This window comes from Mesoplodon mirus (assembly GCF_964341445.2).
Source record: "Mesoplodon mirus genome assembly, chromosome: 2".
Lineage (NCBI taxonomy): Eukaryota > Metazoa > Chordata > Mammalia > Artiodactyla > Ziphiidae > Mesoplodon > Mesoplodon mirus.
The window spans coordinates 67038501-67061892 of NC_138977.1; the positions used below are offsets into that span (position 1 = coordinate 67038501).

The window sequence follows — 23392 nt, forward strand, 5'->3', positions numbered from 1 at the left end:
GCCATGACAATGTCAGTGGTTGGATGTCAGCGGTTGGATGTCAGCAGCAGACGATGTTGATGGCTGGGGATCCCAGGCAGGACAGAGTGGGACAGCACGAGATTTTATCATGCTACTCAGAATGGTGTGTGATTTAAAACTTATAAATTGTTTTTTTCTGGAATTTGCCATGTAATGTTTTCAGAGGGCAGTTGACTGTGGGAAACTGAAAGGGTGGAAAGCAAAACCACAGATAAGGGGAAGCTATTGTATTTACCCAAGGAACCAAAGCAGCCAGGAGGAGGGGAGTCAGTTTTTATCCAGGAAAGCAAAGATGAAGACTGAGGTTGGAGGTAAAGCTGGGAAGGCAGGCGTGTCGACACGGAGTGTACAGTAAGTAGGGGCAGCTAGTTCAGGACTAAGACCAGGACTGGGTCTGACTTCATGTGGTGGTGGCTATGTGGTATGTGCAGGGGCCCCTGAAGTGCTGGGCTCCTGCAGACGTTGAGGCAGCGCTCTTTAGTACTTGAAGAGGGTCAATACAGTGACTCAGCCCCCAGTAGCTGTGATCTCTGGGACTGCAGCTATTGATAGGATAACCCAGATAAGAATTCTTTTAAATTTATTTATTTTATTTTTTTTGGCCGTGTTTGGTTTTGTTGCTGCACACGGGTTTTCTCTAGTTGTGGCGAGCAGGGGCTACTCTTCGTTGCAGTGCGTGGGCTTCTCATTGCGGTGGCTTCTCTTGTTGCAGAGCACGGGCTCTAGGCACGCAGGCTCAGTAGTTGTGACACATGGGCTTAGTTGTTCTGCGGCATGTGGGATCTTCCCGGACCAGGGCTCGAACCCATGTCCCCTGCGTTAGCAGGCAGATTCTTAACCACTGAGCGACCAGGGAAGCCCCCAGATGAGAATTCTTTGGTGCCTAGAAGACACTTGATTCTGAAACAGTTCTCCTGCAACCAAAGAAGAGCAGAACCTGCAAGGACATTGCTGCAATGGATGTTTAGAGAGGAACCTTATTATTGTGATCTCCTTCACCAGCTGTTTTACTCCTGGGTCTTTACGTACATTGTGTCTTTCCCCAGTTAGCATGGCATTATGGAAAGAGCACCAGACTGAGTTCTGAGGTGGGTTCAAGTTCTAGTTTAACTGTGTGACTTTGAGCAAAGCTCTGACCCTAATCTCTCATGGGCATAATAATTCCTGTCTATAATTGAGGGATGTTTATTAGAAGTCATTTAGGGAATGATAAATATTATGAAACAGTGCTTCTCCAATTTTCATATACATGCAGATCACCTAAGGATCTTGTTAAATGGAGATGGTTAAAGAAAAGCCAAACACTAGTTAAAGGCAGTGTAGACAGATTTTACTTGGTAACTCCTGTAGTTAGGGGAGAGCCCTCAATATAGAACTGAATTCAGGCAGGCTCTGTACAAAGGTGACTGGAATTTTAAAGGGAAAATGAAGAAGTGGGAGGGGAGAAAGCGGGGGCTTGAGCAGAGTCAGAGTAGTGGAAAATTACAGAAAGCAGGTGGGGGGACTGATCGCTGTGATTAGCCTTTGACAAGCATTAGCAGGTTCTCTTTATTTTATAAACTAATCGAGAATCCATAATAATTCAAACTACCGAGAGAATACAAGAGACAGTCCTTGTAGGAAAGCTGATGGTTCTCAAAATGGATGCACAGTAGAATCACCTGAGGGGGTTTTAAAAAATTCTGACGTCCCAGCCACACACCCAGGCCCATTAAATCAGAATCTCAGGGATGGGACTCAGGCAACAACATTTCTTAAAGCTCCTGGGTGATTCCAATATGCAACCAAAGTTGAGAACCATCTTAAAAGAACTTAGCATCAAGTCTAGAAGACCAGCGCTCACAACTTAAGAGAAATTACCTAGAACCAGGCTGCCCCTGGTAATCTCTGATGAGTTTTGGAAAATAGTCTTTGGATGGCAAGGGTCAGGGATGGTATGGACATGGATGTAGAGGGAGCCTGGGCTGGAGCTGAACCTTCAAGGTGGAGAAGATTTGGGTAGGTGGCCAGTGTAAAGAGGTCATTTCAGATAGGATCAAGCCCCTGAACCAAGAGGTAACCAGAGGAAAAGTAAATTGGCATGGGAAAACAGGTGAGAGGCTGGTCTGTTTTGTTTTCCTGATTCTGTGTTCCTTTCCCCAATACACTGATTTCTCAAAAGCAGTACCCTTTTCAGATCAATGAGGAAACAGCAAATCCAAAGGTCCAGAGGTGGGGTTGGGATTATGTTCAAGGAACAAAAAGAAAGCGAATGTGGCTACAGCAACATGAGTGAGGAGCAGAGGTAGATGAGATTGTAACAGAAGAACAAGCCTGACTCCATACTGGATCTATTCCTTTAGCGCTAACTCTTGTGCTCTGTGGCCTGTGCTTAGTCATGCTGGCTCTGCACCTTTGTAAAAGAATGTTGCCTACAGCCTGAAGTATACAGGATAGCCCATTCTTAAGGCTTTGACCTTTAAAAAGTTGTAGAATATGACTTCCCTGGTGGCACAGTGCTTAAGAATCCGCCTGCCAATGCAGGGGACACAGGTTCGAGCCCTGGTCCGGGAAGATCCCACATGCCGCAGAGCAACTAAGCCTGTGCACCACAACTACTGAGCCTGCACTCTAGAACCCGTGAGCCACAACTACTGAAGCCTGTGCGCCTAAAGCCCGTGCTCCGCAACAAGAGAAGCCACCACAATGAGAAGCCTGCACACTGCAACAAAGAGTAGCCCCCGCTCGCCACAACTAGAGAAAGCCTGCGTGCAGCAAAAAAGACCCAACGCAGCCAAAAATTAAAAAAAAAAATGTTGCAGAGTAGAAAATAGCAATTATCTTGTTGGAAATTTACAGGAACAGTGTAACCAGACCTCTGTGGACAGCTGCAAGAACAAAGGATTCCTGCATCAAGAAGTATGCAACAACCAGCTACCTGCCTCCCCTTTTAGTATAAAAGAAGTCCAAATTCTAACGGGTAAGATGGTTCTTTGGGACACTAGTCCACCATCTTCTTGGTCTGCTGGCTTTCTGAATAAAGTTGCTATTCCTTGCCCCAACAACTCCTCTCTCGACTTACTGGCCTGACAATGTGGCGGCGAGTGGTACGATCTTGGACTCAGTAACAAGATCAGAAGGTGGTGAGATGATAGAAATGCATGCCATGTTCTGGCAGGCCCAGGTAAAACTTGATTTTACTGAGAGAAATGGGAATCCATTGGAGGGTTTTGAGAAGAGGAATGATCTGATTTATATTATCCTGACTGCTTTGAGACAATCAATTATAGGAGATCAACCAGGGAGACCACTTAGGATGCTACTGCAATAATCCAGGCAAAAGATTATGAAGGCTGGAACCCAGTGGTAGCAGTGGAGGTGATGAGAAATTGTCAGATATATCTGAAGACAGAGCTAAGGGGATTTCCAAATGAATGGATTTGGGACATAAAAAAAAGAGGAGTCAAGGATGACTCCAAGGTTTTTGACCTGAATCACTAACTGCATATGAATTTTGCAGCAAAAGAGAGCAGAAAATGATGGTGTAGAAGGAAGGTTTTAACCAGCTATAACAGTTACAATGAATGAACCAGAGGTGTAAGTATCAACTGGGATGCATCAAAACAATGCTAGGTAAAAACAAGCTCCCGGTGGTATACTCAGTAGGATACAATTTATATAAATTTTTAAAACTGCACAACAGTAACCTTTAAAACTCCATACACAAGGCAGTAAAGTGTAAAAACACATATGGAATGATAAACAATGTGCAGCCAGGGTTCCACACCATCTGGTTGCTTCACACTTTTACAAATTCTATTGCCCAGGCCAGATCCTAGTCCAGTTAAACCAGAATCTCTGGGCATGCATCCAGGATGGATCCAGTATTTTTTTTAAAGCTCCCTAGGGGGTTCTAGTATGTAGGCAAGGTGGAAAACCACTGCCTTAAATTGAGAAACAACTGTGATATCTTAGAGAAGTACAAGGAATTTTCCCCTTTTATATCTAAGGCTTGAATAGAGTATCTGTTTTAGAGCTAGGCAAGAGACACCCATGCCCTAATTTCCATGTTGTTCAGCCAGGAAACATGAAGAAACTCTCCCAAGAGGCAGGTGAGCCCAGACTGTGGTCTTCTAACATCCAAGGACCTCCTCAGAGAAATGGCTGATTACAAGCTTAGGGCAGAGAATGGACAAGATGAGCCTAGAACATCTTGTCATATCGGTTGTCAAGCGAGCTCCCAAACACTACTGAAGGCTTGTAGAAAGAAAGGACCCAGGATCCACCTTGAAGAGGTTCTTTCTTGCTAAAGATGGGACAATATGAGCATCTTTAGTTAAAATGGATTAAAACATATCAGATATGTTTAAATCCATAAGTTCATAATGATCTTTGAAAAATAAAAAAATCATTGGATGATACTAAGAAGTCAATTCATTTTAAAACCTGGAAAAGAATAAAGAAATAAGCACTTATCCTATCTTTGTTGCTTCACAGTAACCAAAGAGTTGATGAGAGAAGTTTCTCATTACAGAAGTACTTGCTCAGGGCTGGTCCAGCCTAGCTAGAATGGGAGTGGTCGCAGTGTGGCCAGTGGCAAGTCCCTGGAAATGCCTCTCTGGCTCAGTCCATAGGGCAGCTCCTTACAAGCTTCCTCCCAGCAGATGATGCCTCGAACTACTGTCTACATCCAGCAAGACATTCTGGTTCCATTTCCTACTCCAAATGCTCCCTCACTACAGACTGAGTCAGTTAAAATCTTGATCCTACCCCTCACTTTACGGGGGAAAACAGAATTCTGGGGAGATGATGTTATAGGACCCAAACTGGTCAGGAGCAGCTTTCTGATGGAGAGAAAAGAGCTCTGAACTAAGCCTCCAGAGCTGGGACACCAATTTGCTATGAAACCTTGTGCTGGTCTCTTCCTTCTCTAGGCCTATTTCTTCATCTGTGTCATCTATGGGCTATTCTAGATTTGGTAGCTACAAGCCCTATATAATTCGTATGATTCGTTCATCAGGTCAAACCTATAGCCCAGATCTCTATGCTGTTGTTACAGAACCAGCCCTCCTTGGATCAATGGACTGGACATTCCAAGAAAGCAGGGAATTGTTGATCTTGTTCATCCTGGTTTCCTCAGCACCCAGTATAGAGCCTGTTCCTCAATAAATAATAGAGCTTGGATGGCAAAAACAGCCATAAGAAAAGTCAAAAGGCCAATAAACAATGGGGAAGAAACACTTGCAATTCAAACTACAAAAGGGTGGTTTTTCAAATACCAGTTCCTACATATCAATAAAAGGTTAACAGAATTCCAGTTTCCAGTCCCCCCATGTAAAGAGCTTGGAAGTTAATACTCTATCCTAACAAGTAAAAAACTAGAAAATCAACAACTCTTCTTAGATCTTTAAAAGAAATGAGGCAACAGGGAAAACTGCTGGCCCCCAAAGTGGAGAGTCCAACAGGCTAATACAGAGAATTACAACTTACTGAAGCACAAATCCATGTGTAGAAACCTCTGTGGGCACCAATTCTAGGACAGGAATACCTAAACTGTAATTGATGAATTGCTGGAGGCTCAGTGGGGGCAACTCTTTGAGTCAAAAACTCCAGGGGACTAAGTCATAGGGAGTCCCCACACTTTTGTGAGTTTTACCTCCAGAAACTTGACCAGGTTCTCACAGTAAGTATTGGAGAAAAATCCCCTCATGCTTCTGGCAGGGGGAGGGGAAAAGCAACCATTTTGAAATATGCCAGAGCTATCTAACCAGAGCCTAGCTGGCATGGGGGAAAAGAAATACCCTACTCCAGCAGGCTCTAGCCTTCAATGTGGGAGAAGGGAAATCCCTACCTACAGCCCACTCTAGCCAACCTGTCCCACTTATGCGGGGATGGGATACTAAGAAGCACTTGGGAAGTTCACAGTCCAGGTGCACAGGCTCAGTAAAAGACTCAGACTTAATCACAGGACTAAGAACACTCCCTCCACCCCACTCCCACATTACTAAATTGTTAAACAGCAATTCCTTTTACACAGTATACCATGCCCTGCAATCAAAAAAAAAAAAATTACAAAGCATACTAAAAGACAAAAATCATAGTTTGAAGAGACAAAAATGAGCCTCAGAACCAGACTCAGATATGGCAGGGATGACTGGAATTATCATATCTGGAATTTAAAATAACTATGATTACTATGCTAAGGGCTCTTATGGATAAAGTAGACAGCAAGAAACAACAGATAGACAGTGTAAGCAGAGAGATGGATATTCTAAGAAAGAATAAAAAAGAAAAGCTAGAGATAAAAAACACTGGAACAGAAACGAAGAATGCCTTTGATGAGCTTTCAAATAGATTGGACACAGCTGAGAAAAGAACCTCCGTGCTTGAGGATATCTCAATAGAAACTTCCAAAACTGAAGAGCCTCATCCACCAGAGGGCAGACAGCAGAAGCAAGAAGAACTACAATTCTGCGGACTGTGGAACACAAACCACATTCACAGAAAGACAGACAAAATGAAAAGGCAGAGGACTTTGTACCAGATGAAGGAACAAGATAAAACCCCATAAAAACAACTAAATGAAGTGGAGATAGGCAACCTTCCAGAAAAAGAATTCAGAACGATGATAGTGAAGATGATCCAAGACCTCAGAAGAAGAATGGAGGCAAAGATCGAGAAGACGCAAGAAATGTTTAACAAAGACCTAGAAGATTTAAAGAACAAACAAACAGAGATGAACAATACAATAACTGAAATGAAAAATACACTAGAAGGAATCAGTAGCAGAATAACTGAGGCAGAAGAACAGATGAGTGACCTGGAAGACAGAATGGTGGAATTCACTGCTGTGGAACAGAATAAAGAAAAAAGAATGAAAAGAAATGAAGACAGCCTAAGAGACCTCTGGGACAACATTAAACCCAACAACATTCGCATTACAGGGGTCCCAGAAGGAGAAGAGAGAGAGAAAGGACCCGAGAAAATATTTGAAGAGATTATAGTCAAAAACTTCCCTAACATGGGAAAGGAAATAGCCACCCAAGTCCAGGAAGCGCAGAGAGTCCCAGGCAGGATAAACCCAAGGAGAAACACGCCGAGACCCATAGTAATCAAACTGACAAAAATTAAAGACAAAGAAAAATTATTGAAAGCAACGAGGGAAAAATGACAAAAAATATACAAGGGAACTCCCATAAGGCTAACAACTGATTTCTCAGCAGAAACTCTACAAGCCAGAAGGGAGTGGCATGACATATTTAAAATGATGAAAGGGAAGAACCTAAAACCAAGATTACTCTACCCGGCAAGGATCTCATTCAGATTCAACAGAGAAATCAAAAGCTTTACAGACAAGCAAAAGCTAAGAGAATTCAGCACCACCAAATCAGCTCTACAACAAATGCTAAAGGAACTTCTCTAAGTGGGAAACACAAGAGAAGAAAAGGACCTACAAAAACAAACCCAAAACAATTAAGAAAATGGTCATAGGAACATACATATTGATAATTACCTTAAACATGAATGAATTAAATTCTCCAACCAAAAGACACAAGCTCACTGAATGGATACAAAAACAAGACCCATATACATGCTGTCTACAAGAGACCCACTTCAGACCTAGGAACACATACAGACTGAAAGTGAGGGGATGGAAAAAGATATTCCATGCAAATGGAAATCAAAAGAAAGCTGGAGTAGCAATACTCATATCAGATAAAATAGACTTTAAAATAAAGAATGTTACAAGAGACAAGGAAGGACACTACATAATGATCAAGGGATCAATCCAAGAAGAAGATATAACAATTATAAATATATATGCACCCAACATAGGAGCACCTCAATACATAAGGCAACTGCTAACAGCTATAAAAGAGGAAATTGACAGTAACACAATAATAGTGGGGGGACTTTAACACCTCACTTACAGCAATGGACAGATCATCCAGACTGAAAATTAATAAGGAAACAGAAGCTTTAAATGACACAATAGACCAGAGAGATTTAATTGATATTTATAGGACATTCCATCCAAAAACAGCAGATCACACTTTCTTCTCAAGTGCACACGGAACATTCTCCAGGACAGATCACATCTTGGGTCACAAATCAAGCCTCAGTAAATTTAAGAAAATTGAAATCATATCAAGCATCTTTTCTGACCACAACGCTAGGAGATTAGAAAACAATTATGGGGAGAAAAACATAAAAAATACAAACACATGGAGGCTAAACAATACGTTACTAAATAACCAAGAGATCACTGAAGAAATCAAAGAGGAAATAAAAAAATTCCTAGAGACGAATTACAACGAAAACACGATGATCCAAAACCTATGGGATTCAGCAAAAGCATTTCTAAGAGGGAAGTTTATAGCAATACAAGCCTACTTCAAGAAACAAGAAAAATCTCAAATAAACAATCTAAACTTACACCTAAAGGAACTAGAGAAAGAAGAACAAATAAAACCCAAAGTTAGTAGAAGGAAAGAAATCATAAAGATCAGATAAGAAATAAATGAAATAGAAACAAAGAAAACAACAGCAAAGATCAATAAAACTAAAAGCTGGTTCTTTGAGAAGATAAACAAAATTGATAAACTTTTAGCCAGACTCATCAAGAAAAAGAGTGAGAGGACTCATATCAATAAAATTAGAAATGAAAAAGGAGAAGTGTCAATGGACACCACAGAAATACAAAGCATCCTAAGAGACTACTACAAGCAACTCTATAACAATAAAATGGACAACCTGGAAGAAATGGACAAATTCTTAGAAAGGTATAAGCTTCCAAGACTGAACCAGGAAGAAACAGAAAATATGAACAGACCAATCACAAGTAATGAAACTGAAACTGTGATTAAAAATCTTCCAATAAACAAAAGTCCAGGACCAGATGGCTTCACAGGTGAATTCTATCAAACATTTAGAGAAGAACTAACACCCATCCTTCTCAAACTCTTCCAAAAAATTGCAGAGGAAGGAACACTCCCAAACTCATTCTATGAGGCCACCATCACCCTGATAACAAAACAAGGTAAAGATAAGAAAAAAAAAAAAGAAAATTACAGACCAATATCACTGATGAATATAAATGCAAAAATCCTCTACAAAATACAAGCAAACAGAATCCAACAGCACATTAAAAGGATCATACACCATGATCAAGTGGGATTTATCCCAGGGATGCAAGGATTCTTCAATATATGCAAATCAATCAATGTGATACACCATATTAACAAATTAAGGAATAAAAACCATATGATCATCTTAATAGATGCAGAAAAAGCTTTTGACAAAATTCAACCCCCATTTATGACAAAAAACTCTCCAGAAAGTGGGCATAGAGGGAACCTACCTCAACATAATAAAGGCCATATACAACAAACCCACAGCAAACATCATTCTCAATGGTGAAAAGCTGAAAGCATTTCCTCTAAGATCAGGAACAAGACAAGGATGTCCACTCTCACCACTATTATTCAACATAGTTTTGGAAGTCTTAGCCACGGCAATCAGAGAAGAAAAAGAAATAAAAGGAATACAAATTGGAAAAGAAGAAGTAAAACTGTCACTGTTTGCAGATGACATGATACTATACATAGAGAATCCTAAGGATGCCACCAGAAAACTACTAGAGCTAATCAATGAATCTGGTAAAGTTGCAGGATACAAACTTAATGCACAGAAATCTCTTGCATTCCTATACACTAACAATGAAAGACCAGAAAGAGAAATTAAGGAAACAATCCCATTCACCATTGCAACAAAAAGAATAAAATACCTAGGAATAAACCTACCTAAGGAGGTAAAAGACCTGTACTCAGAAAACTATAAGACACTGATGAAAGAAATCAAAGGTGACACAAACAGATGGAGAGATATACCATGTTCTTGGATTGGAAGAATCAATATTGTGGAAATGACTGTACTACCCAAAGAAATCTACAGATTCAATGTAATCCCTATCAAATTACCAGTGGCATTTTTTACAGAACTCAAACAAAAAATCTTAAAATTTGTATGGAGACACAAAAGACCCTGAATAGCCAAAGCAGTCTTGAGGGAAAAAAATGGAGCTGGAGGAATCAGACTCCCTGACTTCAGACTATACTACAAAGCTACAGTAATCAAGACAATATGGTACTGGCACAAAAGCAAAAATATAGATCAGTGGAACAGGATAGAAAGCCCAGAGATAAACCCACGCACCTATGGTCAACTAATCTTTGACAAAGGAGGCAAGGATATACAATGGAGGAAAGACAGTCTCTTCAATAAGTGGTGCTGGGCAAACTGGATAGCTACATGTAAAAGAATAAAATTAGAACAGTCCCTAACACCATACACAAAAATAAACTCAAAATGGATTAGAGACCTAAATGTAAGACCAGACACTATAAAAGTCTTAGAGGAAAACAGAGGAAGAACACTCTTTGACATAAATCACAGCAAGATCTTTTTTGATCCACCTCCTAGAGTAATGGAAATAGAAACAAAAATAAACAAATGGGACCTAATGAAACTTCAAAGCTTTTGTGAAGCAAAGGAAACTACAAACAAGATGAAAAGACAACCCTCAGTATGGGAGATAATATTTGCAAACGAACCAATGGACAAAGGACTCATTTCCAAAATATATAAACAGCTCATGCAGCTCAATATTAAAAAAACAAACCACCCAATCCAAAAATGGGCAGAAGACCTAAATAGACATTTCTCCAAAGAAGACATACAGATGGCCAAGAAGCACATGAAAAGCTGCTCAACATCACTAATTATTAGAGACATGTAAATCAAAACTACAATGAAGTATCACCTCACACCAGTTAGAATGGGCATCATCAGAAACTCTACAAACAACAAATGCTGGAGAGGGTGTGGAGAAAAGGGAACCCTCTTGCACTGTTGGCGGGAATGTAAATTGATACAGCCACTATGGAGAACAGTATGGAGGTTCCTTAAAAAAAAAAAAAAATAAAATAAAAATAGAATTACCAAATGATCCAGCAATCCCACTACCAGGCATATACCCAGAGAAAACCATAATTCAAAAAGACACATGCACCCAATCTTCATTGCAGCACTATTTACAATAGCCAGGTCATGGAAGCAACCTAAATGCCCATCGACAGATGAATGGATAAAGAAGTTGTGGTACATATATACAATGGAATATTACTCAGCCATAAAAAGGAACGAAATTGGATCATTTGTAGAGACATGGATGGATCTAGAGACTGTCATACAGAGTGAAGTAAGTCAGAAAGAGAAAAACAAATATCGTATATTAACGTATATATGTGGAACCCAGAAAAATGGTACAGATGAACCCGTCTGCAGGGCAGAAATAGAGACACAGATGTAGAGACAAACATATGGACACCAAGGGGGGAAAGTGGCGGGGGCAGTGGTGTGGTAGGATGAATTGGGAGATTTTGATTGACATATACACTAATATGTATAAAATAGATAACTAATAAGAAACTGCTGTATAAAAAATAAATGAAATAAAATTCAAAAATTAAAAAAAAAGAAACTTCCAAAACTGAAAAGCAAAGCAAAAAAAAAACCAAAAACAAAACACACACACACACTGAAAATAGTAGAACAGAATATCCAGGAACTGTGGGACAACTAAAAATTAGGTGTAACATATGCATAATGGGAATACCAGAAGGAAAACAGAGAAAGAAAAGAATGTTTGAAGCTGTAATGACTGAGAATTTCCCCAAAATTAATGTCGGACACCAAACCACAGAACCAGGAACCTCAGAGAACACCAAGCAGGATAAATGCAAAAACAAAACAACAAGAACATAAAACACTCTACACCTAGGTATATCATATAAAAATTGCAGAAAATCAAAACGAAAAATTCTCGAAAAATTAGCGGAAAAAACACCTTACGTATAGAAGAATAAAGGTAAGAATTACATCCAACTTTTCCTCAGAAACCATGTAAGCAAGAAGAGAGTAGAGTGTAATTTTTAAAGTGTTGGGGGAGGGACTTCCCTGACGGTCAGTGGTTAAGACTCTGTGCTTCCACTGCAGGGGGCGCAGGTTTGATCCCTGGTCAGGGAACTAAGATCCCACATGCTGCACAGTACAGCCAAAAAAATAGAATAAATAAGGAAAGGGGGGCCTCCCTGGTGGCGCAGTGGTTGAGAGTCCGCCTGCCGATGCAGGGGATACGGGTTCGTGCCCCGGTCTGGGAGGATCCCATATGCCGCGGAGCGGCTGGGCCCGTGAGCCATGGCCGCTGGGCCTGCGCATCCGGAGCCTGTGCTCCGCTACGGGGGAGGCCACAGCGGTGAGAGGCCTGCATACCGCAAAAAAAAAAAAAAAAAGGAAAGGGGAAGGGGAGGGGAGGGGAGAGGGGAGGGAGAGGGGAGGGGGAGGGGGAGGGGGGAGGGGGAGGGGGAGGGGGGAGGGGAGGGGAGGGGGAGGGGAGGGGAGGGGGAGGGGAGGGGGAGGGGAGGGGAGGGGGAGGGGAGGGGGAGGGGAGGGGAGGGGAGGGGGGGGAGGGGAGGGGGGGAGGGGAGGGGAGGGGGAGGGGAGGGGAGGGGAGGGGAGGGGAGGGGAGGGGAGGGGAGGGGAGGGGAGGGGAGGGGAGGGGGAGGGGAGGGGAGGGGAGGGGGAGGGGAGGGGAGGGGAGGGGGAGGGGAGGGGAGGGGAGGGGGAGGGGAGGGGAGGGGAGGGGAGGGGAGGGAAGGAAAGGAAGGAAGAAAGAAAAAGAAAGAAAGAAAGAAAGAAAGTGTTGGGGGAAAAAAACCACCAACATTGAATTCTGTATCTGGCAAAAATGAAGGAGAAGTAAAGACTTTCTCAAACAAACATAAATTGAGGGACTTTGTTGCCAGTATATCTGCATGGCAATCAATGTTAAAAGAAGTTCTTCAGAGAGAAGGAAAATGATACAGTCAGAAACTCAGATCTACATAAAGAAAATAGAGCATTGGAGAAGGAATAAGTGAAGGAAAAATAAAAATTTTTATTTTTCTTATTCTTCATTGATCTAACAGATAAGTTTAAAATAATAATAGTAAAAATATATTCAATTATGTATGCTTATATATATGCTATGTATAAGTGAATGAATGACAGCAATGATACAATGGATGGGAGGCAGGAATTGTAATTATTTTATTATTACAAGGTACACTGCACCATGAAGTGGTATAGTGTTATTTGAAAGTGGACTTGGATTAATTGCAAATGTATACTGCAAACTCTGGGGCAACCACTAAAAAAAGTAAACAAAGAAGGATAAGTGATATACTAAGAAATGAAAGAAAACAGAATCATATAAAATGTTCAATTAAAACTATAAAAGACAGCAAAAAAGTGGAAGACAAAAATAGGAACAATATAAAAAAGGCAACAAATAAAAACTAATATGGTAGAAATTAATCCAACTATATCAATAATCACTTTAAATGTCAATGTTTGAAATACACCAATAAAAGAAGATTGTCAAGAGTGGACCAAAAAACAAGACCCAACTATATGTTATCTACAAGAAACCTACTTTCAATATAAAGACATGTATACATTATAAACAAATGGGGACTTCCCTGGTGGCACAGTGGTTAAGAATATGCCTGCCAATGCAGGGGACACAGGTTCGAGCCCTGGTCTGGGAAGATTTCACATGCTGCAGAGTACCTAAGCCCGTGCGCCACAACTACTGAGCCTGTGCTCTAGAGCTCGCGAGCCACAACTACTGAGCCCACATGCCACAACCACTGAAGCCCGTGTGCCTAGAGCCCGTGCTCTGCAACAAAGAGAAGGCACCGCAATGAGAAGCCCACACACCTCAACAAAGAGTAGCCCCGGCTCGCCGCAACTAGAGAAAGCCCACGTGCAGGAACAAAGACCCAACGCAGCCAAAAATAGATAAATAAATAAATTTATTTATTTATAAAATATTAAAAGAAAAAAAAATGGATGGAGAAATACATACAATGCTAACACTAATCCAAAGAAAGCAGAGTATCTATATTAATTTCAGACAGAGCAAACTTTAGAGCAAGAAAGCTATCAGGGAAAAAGAAGGGCACTGCATAACAATAAAGGGGTAAATCCTCTAAGAAGACAAAACAATTCTAATATGTATGTGCCTAACAACAGAGCATCAAAATACATGAGACAAACATCAGTAGAACTGCAAGGAGAAACAGATGAATCCATCATTACAGTTGGAGGCTTCAACACCCATCTATCAGAAAATGGATAGATCCAGCAGGCAAAAAACCAGTAAGGACATAGTTGAAATCAACAACAGTCATCAATCAAATGTATATAATGGACATTGATAGACTGCTTTGTCCAACGGCAGAATATACAATCTCCTCAAGCTCACATGGAACACTTACCAAGATAGAGCATAGTCTGAGCCATCAAACGTAACTTCTGTTCTTCAAGAAAAGAAATCATACAGTGTCTGCTCTGACTGCAATGGAATTAAACTAGTAATCAATAACACAATGATAGCTGGAAATCCCCAAATACTTGAAGATTAAACAACACACTTCTAAATAACACATGGGTCAAAGAAGAAATCTCAAAAATATGTTTAACTAAATGAAAATGAAAATATAACTTAACAAAATTTGTGGGGTACAGTGAAAGCAGTGATTAGAGTGAAATTTATAGCACTGAATGCACATATTAGAAAAGAAGAAAGATCTAAAATAAATAATTAAACTTCTACCTTAAGAAACTAGAGAGAGAAGAGTAAATTAAATTCAAAGTAAGAAGAAAAGAAGAAATAAAAATTAGAACAGAAATCAAGTAAATTGAAAATAGGAATCAATAGAGAAAATCAACTAAACCAAAAGTTTATCCTTTGAAAAGATCAATAAAATTGATAAGCCTCTAGCCAGGCTAACTAAGAAAAAAAGGGAGAGGACACAAACTACTAACATCAGAAATGAAAGAAGGGACATCACTATAGATCCCATGGCCATTAAAAGGATAATAAGGAAATACTATGAACAACTCTATACGCACAAATTTGATAACCAGATGAAATGGACCATTTCCACAAAAGATATAATCTGCCAAAACTCACACAAGAAGAGATAGACAATTTGAAGAGGCCTATATTTATTAGAGAAATTGAATCAATAATTAATAACTTTCCAAACATAAAGCACTAGGCCCAGATGGGTTCACTGGTGAATTCTACCAAACATTTAAAGAAGAAAATATACCAATTTTCGGGCTTCCCTGGTGGCACAGTGGTTAAGAATCTGCCTGCCACTGCAGGGGACAGGGGTCTGAGCCCTGGTCCAGGAAGATCCCACATGCTGCGGAGCAACTAAGCCCGTGCGCCACAACTACTGAGCCCATGTGCCACAACTACTGAAGCCCACGCGCCTAGAGCCCGTGCTCCATAACAAGAGAAGCCACCACAACGAGAATCCCATGCACTGCAACTAGGAGTAGCCCCTGCTCACTGCAACTAGAGAAAGCCCATGCGCAGCAACAAAGACCCAACGCAGCCAAAAATAAATGAATAAATAAATAAATGAGAAAATATACCAGTTTCTATAATTTCTTTCAGAAGATAGATGCAGAGTGAATACTTCCTAACTCATTCTATGATACCAGCATTACCCTAATACCAATACCAGACAAAGCCATTACAAGAAAACTACAGACCAATATCTCTCATGAACATGGATGCAAAAGCCTCAACACAATATTAGCAAATCAAATTTAACAATATATAAAAAGAATTATACACCACAATTAAGTGGGATTTATCCTAGTATGTAAGGCTGGTTCAACATTCAAAGATCAATTCATGTAACCTATCATATCAACAGGCTAAAGAAAAAAGCCACATGATCAAATCAATAGATACAGAAAAAGCATTTGACAAAATCCAAAACCTACTCATAATAAAACTCCTCAGTAAACAGGAAAAGAGGGGATCTTCCTCAACTTGATATCCATTTTAAAACCACATAGATTATCATGTCATCTGTTGTCTATTCTGTTCCACTGGTCTATGTGCCTGTTTTATGCCAGTACCATACTATTTTGATTACTATAGCTTTGTAATATAGTGCAAATTCAGGAAATGTGATGCCTCCAGATTTGTTCTTTCTTAGGATTGCTTTGGCTATTTGGGGTTTTAGAATAGTTTTTCCTATATTCTTAAAAAATGCCATTGGAAATTTGATGGGGATTGCATTGAATCTGTAAATTCCTTTGGGCAGGATGGACATTTTCACAATATTAATTCTTCCAATCCAGGAATATGGAATATCTTTCCATTTATTTGTGTCTTCTTCTTTTTCCTTTTTATTATTTGTGTCTTCTTCAGTCTCTTTCATCAATGTCTTATACTTCTCAGTGTACAGGTCTCTCACCTCCTTGGTTCAATTTATTCCTAAATATTTTATTGTTTTTTGGGGATGTTATTGTCAATGCAATTGCTTTATTTTTTTGCTATAATCATTTTATTTCTGAAAATAAAATAATGGCCCTTCTTTTATTAATGATTTTAACAACTTGAATCTTTTACTTTGTTACTAGTCTAGCTAAAGATTTGTCAATTTTGTTGATCCTTTCAAAGAATCAACTTTTGGTTTTGTTGATTTCTTCTCTATATTTCTTCTACTCTCTATTTCATTTATTTTGGCACTAATCTTTATTATTTCCTTCCTTCTGTTTGTGTCTGGTTTGGTTTGCTCTTCTTTTTCTAGTATCTTGAGGTGTAAGGTTAGGCTATTGATTTGAGATCTTTCTTTTTAAAATATAGATGTTTACAGCTATAATTTTCCATCTGAGCACTGTGTTGTTTGCATAAATTTTGGTATGCTGTGTTTTTGTTTTCATTAATCTCAAAATATTTCCTAATATCCCTTGTGATTTCTTCTTTGACCTCTTGGTTATTTAGGAGTATGTTGTTTAATATCCACATAATTGTAAATTCCTCAAATTTCCTTCTGGTAATGATTTCTAATTTCATTCCATTGTGGTCAGAAAACAAACTTTTTGTATGATTTCAATTCTTTTAATTTTTTAAGACTTATCTGATTGCCTAACATATGGTCTCTACTGAAGAATGTTTCATAGGCACTTGAGAAGAATGTATTCTGCAGTTGTTGTATGGAGTGTTCTATAGATGTCTATTAGCTTAGATGTGTATTAACTTAGAAAGCTTAGACAGCTTTCTTTCTCTTTCAGATAGTTTGTTGTTAATGTATAGAAATGCAATTGATTTCTGTATGTTGATCTTGTATCCTGCAACTTTACTGAATTCATTTATCAGTTATAGCAGTTTTTTTGGTGGTCTTCAGGGTTTTCTATATCATGTCATCTGCAAACAGAGATACTTTTACTTCTTTCTTTCTGATTTGGATGAGTTTTATTTCTTTTTTTTGCCTAATTGCTATGACTAAGATTTCCAGTACTATGTTGAATAGAAATGGTGATGGTGGTCATCCTTGTCTTGTTCCTGATCTCAGAGGAGAGGCTTTTAACTTTATACCATTGAGTATGATGTTAGCTATGGGCTTGTCATATATGGCCTTTATTATGGTAAGGAATAATCCTTCCATACTTAATTTGTTGAGTTTTTATCATGAAAGGATGTTGAATTTTGTCAAATGCTAAACATACTTCTTTCCCTTAAGGTATGACCTGGAAGAAGCACATATCACTTTTGCTCACATCCCATTGGCCAGGACTAAGGGCCATACATCCATTCCTTGGAGATACTGTGGGTTCAGCTTCAGATTACTGCGATAAAGTAAATATAGCAATAAAGCAATAAAGCAAGTCACATGAATTTTCTGGTTTTGCAGTGCATATAAGTTATGTTTACACTATACTGTAGTCTGTTAAGTGTACAGTAGCATTATGTCAAAGAAAACAGTGTACATACCTTAATTAAAAAATATTGCCAAAAATTGCTAACCATCATCTGAGCCTTCTGCAAGTCATAATCTTTTTTCAATAGTAGCATCAAAGATCACTGATCACCATAACAAATCTAATAATAATGAAAAAATTTAAAATATTGCGAGGATTACCAAAATGTGATACAGAGACACAAAGTGAACAAATGCTGTTGGAAAAATGGTACCTATAGCCTTGCTTGATGCAGGTTCCTACAAACCTTCAATTTGTAAAAAACACAATAAAGTGAAGCTCAATAAAATGAGGTATGCCTGTACTTAACTGCAAGAGTGGTTGGGAAGTGTAGTCTTTCTCATGGATGGCTTTATATGTTGCCAAACTTTGGTGACTCTATCCCTAAAAAAAGAAAACAGAATGGATTTTAAGGTTCAACCAACAGTGTCTGCCATAACATATTGATAGGAAAATACATGAAAAACCAGTAACAGTATTTGCTTCTAGGAATAGGGTACTGGTGGCTGGGAACACAGGTGAGAGGAAAATGTCCCTTTTAATGCCCTTTTGAACTTTAATACATGTGACTGCATTAACTAATTAAATATTTTTAACAAAGTAATAAAATAGCATTATCCTATGCACTTAGTAAACCTCCATATCTGATTCACTGATCAAAAGTTTTTCTGTGCCCTCACCCTCAGCCCCTCAGAGAGGGTTATAGATGTGGCATGAAAGTTGGGCCACATTAAGCTCTATTAAATCAGTATGGTTTGAGGAGCCAGGGAAGCCCTGTGGGCCTGCATAGGCAGAGGCCTGGAGAGGAATGCAAATTCAGATAAGCAGCTGGGAGAGCTGTTCTCCCTGACAGTGGACCCAGTTGGCACTGGGCCTTCCTTGTGCCCTTCCTGACTGTGCTTGTTTAGGGGGACAGAGGGCCAGTTCTGCTACCAGGCCCTTACCCCAGCACTGGTCATACTCAAAAGGAGGAGGCGGCCAGCGCCCTCTGGACAGGAGGGGCTGGGGAGCTGGGCCTGGAGACACAGCCAGCTCCTGGGGTGGGCCGTGAGGCTTGCCCTTTCAAGCAGAAAGCCTTTGAAGCATCTGCCAGGCAGAGGCCTCGGCTGCCCTTATCTGGCTCTCATTTCTATCCCAACATTTGTGACTCAAGAGAACTTTGGGGTAACTTTGGGCCTATGTGGGGTGAGGGCTGGGGGCCACCAGCAGTGAACCCCTCACCCTAGTGCACAGGGTCAGGCCCCTCACCGGCCCCAGCTGGGCCATGGGGCAGAGCACAGGACAGACACCCTCCCACCTCCTGGTGCATAGACAGTGAAGGTCCTGCTCCCTGGACTGGCTCCCAGCACCCCATGGGCTCCCCACAGCTGCTCTTTAATGCCCAAGGGGCTCTTTACCCACAGAGAAACATAGCCAACTCCGCACCTTGTCTCACGTGCAATGTAGGAAAACTGAAACAGTTAACATTTCTCTAAATATTCACATACTATTCCTACAACCAACAAGTTGACTTTTTATAACTTTAACAAAGTAGATTTCCCTGAACAATTGAAGTTAAATGTAATCAATTGCACTCTTCCCAATTCTAATGCTTCAGTCTCATAAATGTTTCAAACACATTTAAAAACCGACAAATAAGAATATAATCATCACAAAACCGGATCTGCATGCTCATACCGAAACTCATACCGAAAATTACAAATGCTAATGTGTAGGTCTAAATTTGTTTATTATCTCAAGTCAGCAGCCCTAGCAGCAAACTCGACGGACATGACACTATGTGCCCATTTGCCACCCATCACTGCCCTCTCCTGGGGATCTCAGAGAGCTGGTCATGCAGCTCTGGCCTCACCAGAGCTCTGTACCCCAAACTCTCCGTCCTGGGCAGAGTGACTGGACCAGAGGTGGGTCCTGGACTCTGAGTCAGGACCTCATGGGTTGGCCAGACATGCAAGGCATGCCAACCTGCAAGGCTGGCACAAAAGTTCTGCCCAAGGGATGTGGATGGTGACAGCTGACCAAAGCAATCAGCATCTCACTCTTGGGGTACATAAATGTGCCTCTCTGAGAGATGAAGGGGGCAAGGGCTGAAGACTCACAGAGGAGACAGTGGGCAGACCTCAGGCAGGGCCCAAGGGGAAGCTGGGGACCAGTTGGCCAGAAGCAGCTGGAGCAGGAGAAACAAAGTGAGACACTGGTGCCAGAGCATGAGTGACCCTCTGGGAGCTGGTGACATGGGGACACCCAGGTCCGTTCTCCTGAAGAGCCTGGCTGAGGGGCTAGGCTGGCTAGTTTCTACTTCCCTGAGTGTTCTCACACAGGCAAAAGGAATGGGCAAAAGATGTTCTGAGCTCAGGTGATGACATGTGCTGAGGCTAAGTGCACAGAAAACAGAAGCTGATCTGGAGATTTATGTGCAGGAAGTGAGGGAAGCAGGACAGGGTGGGAGGAGAAATTGAACTGTGAGGTTATTCCAAGGGAGGCCTCAATTGACCCCATGGGGAGGCTGGAGCCGGGATCACTCATGAGTTGTCCAGAAATGAGCAAAGGGGGATTTGGTGAGCTTTGGGCCCCAGAACCCTGACTGAGGTAGCTCCCTTCTGCCTGGGGCAATTCCCTCCTATCAGATTCCAACACCTGGTCCTGAAGGGCAGTCTGTGTGGTCACCACTACACTAGAGGTGACAGACTCGGTCACGGAGTGTGAAGGAGGCCTGTGGTCAGAGATGTGGTTACAGCGACCTGCTCAGATGTGGTCATAGTGACCAGGTGTGGTCGGCCTCTGAAGAATGTTCAGTGAAATGAACTTCTCATGGTCTGGGGGAAGGGGATGATGGGATCAGATTTTCCTTCTAGACTGGGGCTGGGGCTCAGGAGAGAGAGCAAGCCTGGTGATAAACATGAAGTGTGGCCAGGGAAGGCATCTAAAGACACAGGAACAGCAGAGACCTCAGAGACCCTGTGGAGATGGGGGCGCAGGGAAGAGCAGCAACAATTACAGGGAGGGGAGATCAGGACACTCAGAGGAGTAGGGGCGTGGTCCTGCCACTACAATATGTGGTGCTGCCCGAGTGGGTAACTAGAAGAGGGAGCCAGGAGAACAAGTGCTCCAGGAAGGTATCTTCAGACCAAGACTGAAAGCCCTTTTCTCCTGCCCCAACACACCCAGCTGTGGCTCCGTAAACTCAGTTCAGCCGGCTGCCTCTAGATGGCAGTGTGTGCATGCGGCTGCAGCTGTCCCACACTGCTCCCCAGGGAAGGCCAGGTTCTCCCACGGGACCAGGGAAAAGTCCCCAGAGCCGTGCGGGGGACAGGCAGAGGCACCTGTGATGCCCGCAGCATCCACCTGTGCTCTGCTCTGCTTCAGGTGGGGGGGGCCGGTGCCTCTTTCTCCCCTTCCTAGGGGTTCCTATCAGGGTCCTTCCTGGCAGGGCCTGAACATAAGGGTCCCAGGGGCTTAGTGGACCCCCAAATCCGTGTGTTCGTGACTCTCCAGTCTTGGGTGGAAGATTGAGACACAAAGGTCTGGACATAAAGCTAACACTTCTGATTCTACCACTTATGCGGAGAGTGACTCCCTCTGAGCCTACTTTCCACATTTGTTCTACAAATGCATAGCTCTGTGAAAGTCAGTTCACATGAGATTATTTCAGAAGAAATAATTTTTCACTGTCAAGTGATTTTCACATTTACACATAGTCCACAGTTCCCCTGGTGGACAGTGCTTTCAGGGGCAAAGCTGGGGTTGAACCTAGGCAGTCTGACCTTGCTCTTAACCTCTGATTGGCCTCCTCCCTCTGATGTCTTATTGGCCACATCTGGACTTCCTTCTCTGGCAAAACCATCTTCTTCCATTTGGAGAAATTACAGCAGGGTTGACTCACAGGCAGTCAGGGTTAGAAGGGCTCTGGGAGGTTACCTACTAAACAACTGTCCTCTCCCTCCCACCTTCAATTTATGGATTGGACAACTAAGGGCAGATAAGACTCCTTGTCACCATCATCTATAAGAGTCTTGGCGTCCATCATTAAAGTATGCTCCACTGTGTCCTGTGCTAACACATGGGTTCCTATCACAAATCTTTATAGTGTGGTAGGGGACACTGTCTGAGGACAGAGGTCTCAGGGCTGAGGCTGAAGATGCAAATCGGAGCAAGAAGCCCTTGGAAAATTGCAGATTTTTTTTAAACATTTTAAAATTTTCATTTATTTTATTTATTCTTTTTTTTTTGGCTGCGTTGGGTCTTCATTGCTGTGCGCGGGCTTTCTCTAGTTGAGGCGAGCGGGGGCTATTCTTCACTGCGGTGTGCGGGCTTCTCACTGCAGTGGCTTCCCACTTCAGTGGGCTCTAGGTGCTCGGGCTTCAGTAGTTGTGGCTCGCAGGCTCTAGAGCACAGGCTCAGTAATTGTGGCGCACAGGCTTAGCTGCTCCGTGGCATGTGGGATCTTCCCGAACCAGGGCTCAAACCCGTGTCCCCTGCATTGGCAGGTGGATTCTTAACCACTGTGCCACCAGGGAAGACGTGCAGATTTTAAAAAAAATAGATGGTTCTGGAACAAATAGGGCAGGCATTGGATGACAGGCCAAGAAATTAATTTCTTTGCTGTTCACCTTTCTCTAGGGCTTCCTGATCTTTTCAAGAAAGGCAACATCAATTCAAAACAGCTCGGAGTGAAAGGTCTACCAAAGACGTTAGCACCTGGCTCAGCCAAGTCCTGCCATACTTCATGGGGTGACCCATCCTCCCACTGGCTTCTTGGCCCCGACTTCCTCACTGCAAGGGCCACTGATTCCTTCATTTCATCTTGATCACTCACTCCCGTGGATACATCCCTCTGTCTGACCGTAGCCACGTGCAACAATTCCCGTCTTCTGCGGTCAATGAGGGCCCTCCTGCCTCACCCCTACCTTCTCCTTTCTTCCCATCTACTGGCCCTTCCACTGTCACTTCTCTCCCCTACCACCCACGACTCATGATACGTCACCTCAGTGCTTTCTTTCCAATATTCTTCAATCCTCTGCACTATTGTTTTTCTATCATGCCTTTCTAGCAAACCCTCAAACTTTGATCAATCCTACTGTCTGTGCTCTCTGCACCTGGACTTACCCCAGCCGCTGAGGACTGATGAAGGCTGTGCCATTTGAGCTGTAACTCTGACTCTGGTTCGCCATCCTCACCTGGGCTCCCAATCCTTCCTCAAATCCTTCTGTCTGCCCCTCCTCAGAAGCCTCTCTCATTTTCTACTAAGTTTCTCTGAAATCCTTGGATCCCACCAAACATCCACTTTCCTTAAACAGGTGACCTATTCCTATTTTCAGAAAAAAAAAGGAAGCCTTCACTCAGGAACCCCCACTAAACCCACAAACATCCGCATCTCACTCAGCTCTTCCCCCATCCTCTTGTCTCCATGGAGGCCCATCTGTCCTCCAGTCTTTGGCTGCCCTACTGTTCTGAACCCCAATCCTTCCCACCTTCTCCAGCAAGCATCATCTTTTTT

General features: G+C 41.9%; 1 long non-coding RNA gene across 1 annotated transcript in view; it reads right to left on the bottom strand.

Annotated features, from left to right (window-relative positions):
• LOC309811716 overlaps positions 1-23392 on the bottom strand; it is a 39561-nt gene that overhangs the window by 8652 nt on the left and 7517 nt on the right. The window contains exon 3 of the long non-coding RNA XR_014295235.1: positions 18206-18279. This is a non-coding gene — a long non-coding RNA (uncharacterized lncRNA). The remainder of the gene's footprint in view (positions 1-18205; positions 18280-23392) is intronic.